The sequence below is a fragment of the Ambystoma mexicanum genome, chromosome 2q, assembly GCF_040938575.1.
Source record: "Ambystoma mexicanum isolate Mex_15411 chromosome 2q, UKY_AmexF1_1, whole genome shotgun sequence".
Classification (NCBI taxonomy): Eukaryota; Metazoa; Chordata; class Amphibia; order Caudata; family Ambystomatidae; genus Ambystoma; species Ambystoma mexicanum.
The window spans coordinates 587,709,098-587,718,201 of record NC_090924.1 but is presented as its reverse complement, the minus strand read 5'-3'; positions in this window follow the sequence as shown (position 1 = coordinate 587,718,201).

Here is a 9,104-nt window from a genome sequence, read left to right as displayed (position 1 = left end):
CGTGGGTCACGTGCCTGCTGGGCCTAGAGACCCAAGCTACTCCTCACTGGTGAGCCCCAACAAGGGTGAAACATGTTTGGGATGCTTGTGGTCTCGTGCAGAAGGGATGTGACCTAGCAGTTCGGGATGGACTGCCCCTTATGGGGTGGGGCCAAGCCTGATTTGCATATGGTCCTTCCCCTTCTGTAATGGCTTGGCAGGTGAAGAACGATGGTCTGGAGGGTTGCCCCGAGCAATGCCAGTGGTTAAGATTCAGTCTAAACCTTCCAGCCATCACCTCTTTGTTTTTGCTGTTTCAAAATCATACATATTCTCTCTAAGCTTGCTGGGGGAACTGGGATTGAACTGCATTGTTGATTAACATTCCTGAAACCTGTGTTCCATCATGTCCACCTCTTCATATTGCATAGTGGGGGGAGTGAGTAATAACAGGGGGAAAAAGTGTTTATATTGTCTTTTGATTGAAGTCATATCAAGTTTTATTTCTGTGTTGCATTTTTTCCTATGTTGCATTTCCTTGAACCCATACAAAGTATTCTCTACTACCTTATCCTTCCTATTCCTACTCCTAAGTGATTAAAGATATTGTTGATATTGAATATTACCCATTGCTGATCACCGTTCATATTCATAAGTGTGCTATTCAGATATTATTCTATTCATAAAAGTGTGATATGTATATTGCTCAATTCTTCATATAAACCTTTTAATTTGCAAACAACCTACTTCTTGGCTCAGTGAAGTCGGGGAGATCCAAAGAGAGGGCCATTATATAAGGGTTCATCATCCAGATTTAAAGAACTTTTGACATAAAAATATATAAATAAGGGTTTCCATTGGGCATTCCAGACTAGGCATTGACTTAGTTGCAATGCTGGATTGAAGTCACTTACACCCCATTTACCATAAATTATCTCTAAAAGTTATTTTTGCCGGTTGGTGCAATGTTATTCCTGTAAACGCTCAAATAAAGTTACTACCTAACGCAAAACACTCAGATGTGTGTAAAACTCACTACTCCTCAGTTTCCCAAACTACACAATTTGCATGGACACCATTAGAATGAACCATGTCTACACCTAGAAATAATAAACCCACCCCATTCCGTCTATCGTTCCTGATGCTCGCCTCCCACTATACTCCTCTTTTCCGCTCTCTAGCAACCGACAACGTCTCTGAGTCCACATCACCCTGGCCATGTCTCTGGAGCCTGGGAGTATCTAATGGTCCTTTCCTCTGAAGCACTCTTGCTCCGGAGCCATTGTTCCTTAATAGGATGGTTTGAATGTATCATTCTTCAGCTAGCAGCCAGGATAGTGCAGACACTCTGCCACTATCTTTGGTTTTGTCTCAGTTTATTACGTGATCACACTCAACACAGGGAATCTTTTCCCCCCAATCAAGGTGGCGCACAACAAATCACTATGATTTTGATTCAGGTTTAGATTGGTAAGGCCTGCAACCCGTCTCGCACCCAATGTCAACAAATACCTGGTGCCACAATGGACTAGGAACCAGGCCGGTGTGCATTAAGAATATATATTTATTAATTTAGTTAAATCAAATTTGAGAAACAGATTAACATCAGCCACCAATGCTGTGGTCACAGAGGAACAAAAATGGCTTATGTAATGGCACCAACACAGAGATACTACTGAGATATGCAGTCACAATTACCCACAGCCTTCTTTTCAAATCACCCACCAATACAGCAAATTGCTGATTTTGTGGGTATAATCCTTTTTTTCTCCCAGAAACACCCACCCTCCAAGCATCAATTAGACTGGACCCCTCTGAATTGAAGGCCAGTGGCAGAGTGTGTACACAATGGGAAAATCATTTTGGGTTCTGATAGAAATGCACTTTTGGAAAAGGGATTCAAGGGAAAAAAATGTTTTTTTCACTTATTACCACAGATGCAATGTGTGGGAACGAAAAGCAATGGAAAAATGTGTTTTGCCATACCTAATAAATAGACAGTGCATTGTGGTTTGGGTCAGAGCACAATGGGAACCAAGGGGCAATTTTGTATTTCTCACCACACAGGCAAAGGAAATATAAGGCTTCACACTTCTGATTTAAAATGAAAATGAAGAGGATCAATGGGGAATTTCATTGGCACCCTGCACACTCATGTGGAAACAAAACATATAGGGGAATTAATTGATTTACTTTAATGAAATATGCAAGGATCCACAGAGACAAACACAATATTTTGCCATGGGAAATACTAGAACAGTACTTGAGAAAAATGCAGCACCTACACAACCTATGGCTTTGGGATAGTTTTACTTACAGGAGAGGCATCAGGGAACAACAGGGCACCTCTGGGACAGCAAAGGTGTCAGTCAAGGATAGTCCCCTCTGGCTCCTCCAAGGGGTCCCAGTCAACTTCTATGTCTCCTTGTCCCTGCGTCCAATGCAGGATTTGGGGCCTCCCTGCTTGAGTGATTCTCGCAAGACATCAGCAGCAGGTTACCTCCCGCAATAAGTGAAAAAGCCTAGTTCTGATGCAAACTGGTTTACTTATAGGGCAAATGAGGGTTTGGTATGTTCTGAAAATCTATCAACATGGAATGTAACCTAATCTTTCAAATCTTTACATGAATGGATATATTTATTAAGAATTACATTTTCAGGCCAATCAGATGATGCTAATCTGAAGTCACAATAACCTTCCTATGTAGAGATATGTTTTTTCTTCATTTACTCTGGAGCCGTATCAGTGAAAAATATGCCACTTCATAGTTCCCGTTAATTGTGTCCTTCATCCTCACACCAACTTTAAATCTCTTGGAATCAAGGGAAGGTCCAAATCAAATTTTCCTTAATAACTTCTATTATGTTTATCACACAAAAATCATTTTGCCATTGTTCAAAGGGGGTGGGGGTACTGTCACCTTTAATAAAAGTCTGAAATGAGTGATGTGGCATAAACGCTGCCCTTTTTATGCAACAAAAAATTATTTTTCTATTAACTAACTCCAGCATCATATGCCTCTCTCACTCTCGCCCCCACCTTTGTTCTCATAAGTCGCATTTCCCTTTAAGCATGTGACCAGCTAGATGTTTATCTTAGCCTCTCCCTTCCTGGCCTTTTAATAGCCCTGGCTGCCACTTTAATGCACAATTAATGGGAGTTGTGACCTCCAGGTCGCTTCTGCTGAAAAGACAGGCATGGCTTTATCTATTTCCACTATGGGTTCCATCAAAAGAAGTGTACTGCTTTATATTTGTAAACAACGGAGCAGATTGATTGTTGATGACCAGACCACCCTCTCCAGGACCATCAGAGGAAATGTCTTTGAGGTTACATTTCATTTCAGAAGAACTGACCGGCTGCATGTAGAATTCTGCAAGAACTGACTTTTAACCCACACACAATGCATTTTACATGTCATTTTATAAGGCACCTGGGCCTTATGTGCAATGTACTTCTTTAATCTCACCATTGCATAAGACATGAATAACCCTTCTGGATTGCCCATCTATATAGGACAGTGATATGACAAACCATGTTCACCTTAAACCCAAATACGCACTTCTCTCTGCGTATTGTCATTTAGGATGAGGAAAAAGGGAGTTTTTTTATTCTTTATAAATGCAAGAAGCTTGGTTTCACTTGAGATTTCAGGATCACAATCTGGTATTACATTGAAGATAATGTACACACTGCTGTCTACCTCTTTAAGTAAAAAGTCCATGGATTTAGTAAAACAGCATTGTCAGCCGCATGTCTTTATTTTCCTTGCTGAAATACATTGCGCATATCTTTGCACTTTTGAGATTTAAGCCCTCGTTCTTTCCTTTGAGATTAAGGCCTGTTTTTGGTTCAGTAGACCTCATGTCTGACATCACCATTTCTGTGCTGGCCTTATACTTCAATGGGACTACACAAACCACTCTGGCCTCTTTATTTCTGGCATTCAGAGGCTATAATTTACCCCACAACATGATCTACATATTTCTTCTACAGTCCAATTCCAAGCCCACTTCATCCTGCAGGCTGCTCCTGTTCACTCCTCTTTGAGTCCAAATGGTCCAGCAAACCAGCCTATGTCATCTGCGCAGACTGCCCAAGGTACATATGTCTCATTTTCATACCATTCCTTACCCATGCAGCCTAGCATGTAACTGCAGGCCACCCTGAGGCTTGGGCACTTCTCTGGGGCTGTGGGTGCTTCAATGGCTGCATCCTCCGCAGCAGCTTATTAGGTTTCTTTCCGTTTTCATGCCAGCTCACGAGGACCTGTTACTTTGGCCATCTCCAAGACAAGCTCATTGCCATTGTTGTAAAAAAGATCTGCAGACACTTCATGTAAGTTACTGGTAGTCAGTCACAATGCATGTCGATTAGCCAGGAACCCACAAGCTTCCACCACTCAGGCCATATCCTCCAAACGTCATTGGTGGAACGCCAGCGACATAACATTCTCTGATTCATCCGTACACATTCTACATTCCATCATTCACTCTGACCTCTTTCATTTCACACTTGCCAGCATCCATCCACAAGCGCTAGCCATATATGGCAGTTCTGGTATAACCCTCATGCATGTTTAAGCAGTATACTAGTTTTAGTCTAGTTGGTAACTAAAATAGTATTCTGTCTCCTCTGGCAGCTAAATGTTGTAATGTTCAGTCTCTGTATGTTTTTTAAAATCTGCAATGGCATTGCCAGTGATGTAATCTGGGCCAAAGGTTATGTGTTACCACATTTGTTGATTCCAGACAATATGAAGAAAATAAAAGGATGTGTGAAAGTATCTCACAGACAAAACCAATGCAACTTGTGAACCTTGACCGCAAATAGACAAAAAATAAATTGCGTTTGTTACCCGTATATGAAAAAAAGATTTAAATTCTAGCTGTGTACATACTTATTCTTGTTTATTTGTTCACTTCTCAATTACCCATTCATCAAAAAGTGGATCCTTGAGCTGTACATAATGTACCGAGTGGTACTCTCTACCCCTGCAAATCCGCAACATAGACAATCAGTTGGCATTCGGCATTCAGAAAGGCCCTCAGACCTGGCTCTTCCCTTTGTCCACTTGAAAATTCTCACACTCTATACTGTCGATACGCGCACAGAAACATTGGGCCAAACCCAACAACACACCTATCCACCCAAACCTCCACGGATGCCGACAGCGTTCGCAGTGGAACACCATGACGAATTCAACCCCAACTTCCACCTCCTGCCCACATACAAACATACATCACTCCCCTGTCCCTCTCTGCACTTCTCCTACTGCTCAGACTCTAAATCTAGGGAGACCACAACTGGCAAGACCAGCCAATTGCGTTGGACCTAGAAAAATAACATTGAAGATTAACTCCATCTGAGTTAGAGGTATGTGTACCTTGCACCACGTCTCTGGACAAAAGCAGCAGGCATGGACACCTATACGTGCACTTTAGAATGCAGCTATGGCTATGCAATTATCATCTAGCATCTATGCTAACGTGAAATGCTACCATTAAACATACACTAAATAATAGTCACTACAGTTCCTTTGAGTACATCATCATAGATCTATAAATCGTGTACATATAATCACAGCTTTTTTCATTAGGACTTATATGAAGTACCAGGCTTAGGTTTATGATCAGTAAGATAACATTGGCTGTGGGGTGGGTCCAGATGCATTGAAGAGGCTATAAGGCATTTGGACATTTGTTAGTTGTAGGGAGCAATATACTGCCACAGAGGCCTGGTGTTAATTGGGGGAACACTGGGGTGGGATTCAGAGTGGGGTAACGCGTCTGGTACATCAAGAGAATACCTTGCAGGGAAAGAGGGTTGTAATGGCAGTCATTTTGTAACAGCGGGGGTAAGAGGGCATGGGCAGGTTTGTGGAGACGGATGAGCTACAGGGCATGGTTTGAACTGGTTCACACATAGGACAATGATCTCAGAGGAAGAGTGAGATGTTTGATTGGTGTATTTGTTGCAATTATCTCTGACTCAGCCATGGGAACGGAGCTGCAAAGCTTTCGAGCACAGTGAGAAAATGTGGGGGCCATGAGCACAGTGTGCGCAGCACTGCAGAGGGTAGAGAAGCCTTTTCGTATCATTGCAGTGAGGCCTAGTCCAAAGATGGAGTCAAGGGTGCACAAAATGGAAGCCAAGTTTCTCGTACAACAACCTCGCCTCTGCCATTGCTATGAAACTGCTAGTGTGCATGCGAGCAAATGGAAGCATCCCCCATTATTGATTGATATTTTATTTCTATCGTACAAGCAAGTGACTTACATCGTGCTGAATGTATGAAGGGGGCCTAAACGACCCCTCACTCCCACACAGTACCTCAACACCTCGGCCATAAGTATACAGCGACAACCTATGAAATATTTCGTTCTAGTTGGGCACACATCAAATCTCCAGCACAAGCTCTCTATCCTAAACCACCAACAGCACCTAACTACGTGCCTGACCTCCAGGCTGCTTACTGGAGCTTAGCCAGCCCACCTAAGGCCTCAACTAGCAAAATGCACACACACATTTTTTAAATTAACTCTTAGAATCTTCCATACATGTACTATGGTCCCGGAGGGCATCCCAAGCACAAACACATTGAGGCCATACAAATGGGGAAAGGGCACTATATAAACGACAAATACAATACAATACAATACAATACTCCTGGTGTTTCCAACACCTTTAGATTGACCTTAACACTACTGTGCAAATCATTACAGGAGTGTCTACAGTCGACTCACTTAAACAATAATTTGACAATTATTTCTGCATGCAGAATAGGCAATGCACATATTAGTCGCATGACCCGACCATGTTTTAGACCCTAGTTATTGAGGGCATGCTTCAGGGTAAATTGATTGAAAGTCATCGCCCCCATTTCCGGGTGACATGCCAACAATCTCAAACATGCTCCATTCTTTTCAGATTCAATTCGCACTTAATAGGAGAGCATCGTCCATAAAAGAAAATCAGCTGAAATTGATACCCAAAGCTTGCATGCATCTTGATTTTGGTGTACCCGGGTTTTGAGGGTGTTCACTTTGTGTACAGTTTCACTGGATCAATAACTCCATCCCTCCCTCCATGGAACGTGTTATGTATGTTCACATTTTAAAGGAGCATTTAACACTACTACCATGATGGAAAATGTAAATAATGTTACAAATAATTGATGTCTCTAGTCTTGTCATTAGATATTTTAGTGTGATATTTATAAATTGGGTAAAAGAGCACATGCTTGCCACACGTGTGTTGCTATTATTTGTTTAAGCTAGTCCAAACACCAAATATACGATCATTCGGTTTGTTGCTGGCAGCTCTGACTTCAGTTCTTATACCTGAGCCAATGGAGAGTGGAGCAGAGGGTATTTGTGCTTCGTATTTGTGGCCCCTCTACTTGGAGTCCGTTGCAGTCATTCGCCCAGCTAAGCCAATGCGCAGTTTCTAATTACAGGCTGGAAATGGGTCAACATCAGCTCTCCAGGCGATACACTTATTTAATAAAACAGAACTCTGCCACCTTCCTAATCATGAAATATTGATGAAGCTGTAAAAAACACCTCAGAGATGTTAACCTTTGACCTGTCTTTTTTTGTGTCTCGAGGATATCCGAACAGAGAAAAATAAGCAGAATGCAAAACATTGCCTGCGCTGCTGAAGTGTCACTTTATATGAACGTCAGATTTCCGGGCAATCCCAAGGCGTCCTGTTCGCATGGTACTATATTGGTCAGTAGGATGCTAGGTGCGCATTTCGTGTATTGTCGCCCCTGGGGACATAGACCGTCGGCCGCAAAGGCTGTGAAGAGCCCACTTTCAGAGAAACAGTCCTGCAAGTGCTTTAAATTGAAGTTGGTTCATCATTTCTCAATTCAGCCTTACATATATGAGCACGTTTGCTTAAATGCATTGAAGCAGTGGTTCAGCGGTTAGCAGTCACACCCAGCTCCATCAGGACCTGACATCGCTCTCTTTTTCATCCGTGGTAATTGCAATTAATCCTGCCGAGTCTGCTCACAAAGAAATTGCTTGTGGATGTCCTCAAAAAAGATGTGGATGTTGAAAATAATCTCTATTGGTGACAATATGTAAACTAGAGAACCAGCATATAAGGGGCACAGCACATATGCCCTCCAGAAGATCCTATTCTGCCAGGAGTACTGGTATCTGTGGAAAGTCAACATTTGTTACCAGAGGGAAATTCCGTCTCGCTCAGCTGGTGACAGCGTCCTAAACCGTCCCTGTGAGCCTACAGGTGCTAAACTGCATCTGTGGTGAACGCCCCCCTGAGCTTTGCATTTGTCTGATTGCAAACCCTGCGTTTCTCAGCAAAGGTCTCATTAAGGATGACATCTTGTATTTGCACCTGAGAGACTCTAAGCCCCAGATTTTAAGTGCTCCAAAGGCACACTGCTCCTCATGCGATTCTCAATACATGGCTGGCTGTCAGGGCTCCACTGGCTGATTGCAGTTTTTGTATATAATTCCAGTGGGGGGACTGACTGCTCTAACCCGGGGGAAGACCTTTGAAAAATCATTTACCGAGTCTAAAAGGTCCTTTGAGCGTGAGTAGAACATGTATGTTGACATATATGGGCATGACTTCTGCCTGCCTTAAAGGGCCAGAGCTGTGCTGCCAGAAACCAACATTGCCACATGTTTGAACGGCGTCTAGAATCAGACCTGACTTCACAACTGGAGTGGAAGACAGGGACAATATCAGGGAACGTTTCAGTGGGGTGTGCCCCACTGATTGAATGGTTGCTGATAGTTTGAATATATGCAACCTTGCAACTGGGAAGTGTGGTGGCACTCAACTCCCAAGGTACTATTGCACTCAATAGTCTACACCCACACTTAACAGAACCTGGAGATGAATGCCGCTGATTTAATTAAAGTAGGTATATGGGATTGTAGTTTTATGCATTCTTTCTGTTTATTAATTGTTTTAGTAATATGTGAAAGATACATTATGTAATTTTATAAATTGTAAGGTTCAATTCCAATAAAGTTATAATAAACGAACGAATGCCGGGGAGCAAAAATGAAGCCAACCCAGGTACAATTGCCAGATGTTTAAACCTTTGAAGACTTCTTTCTGAGGACCAAGCCCTGCCAGT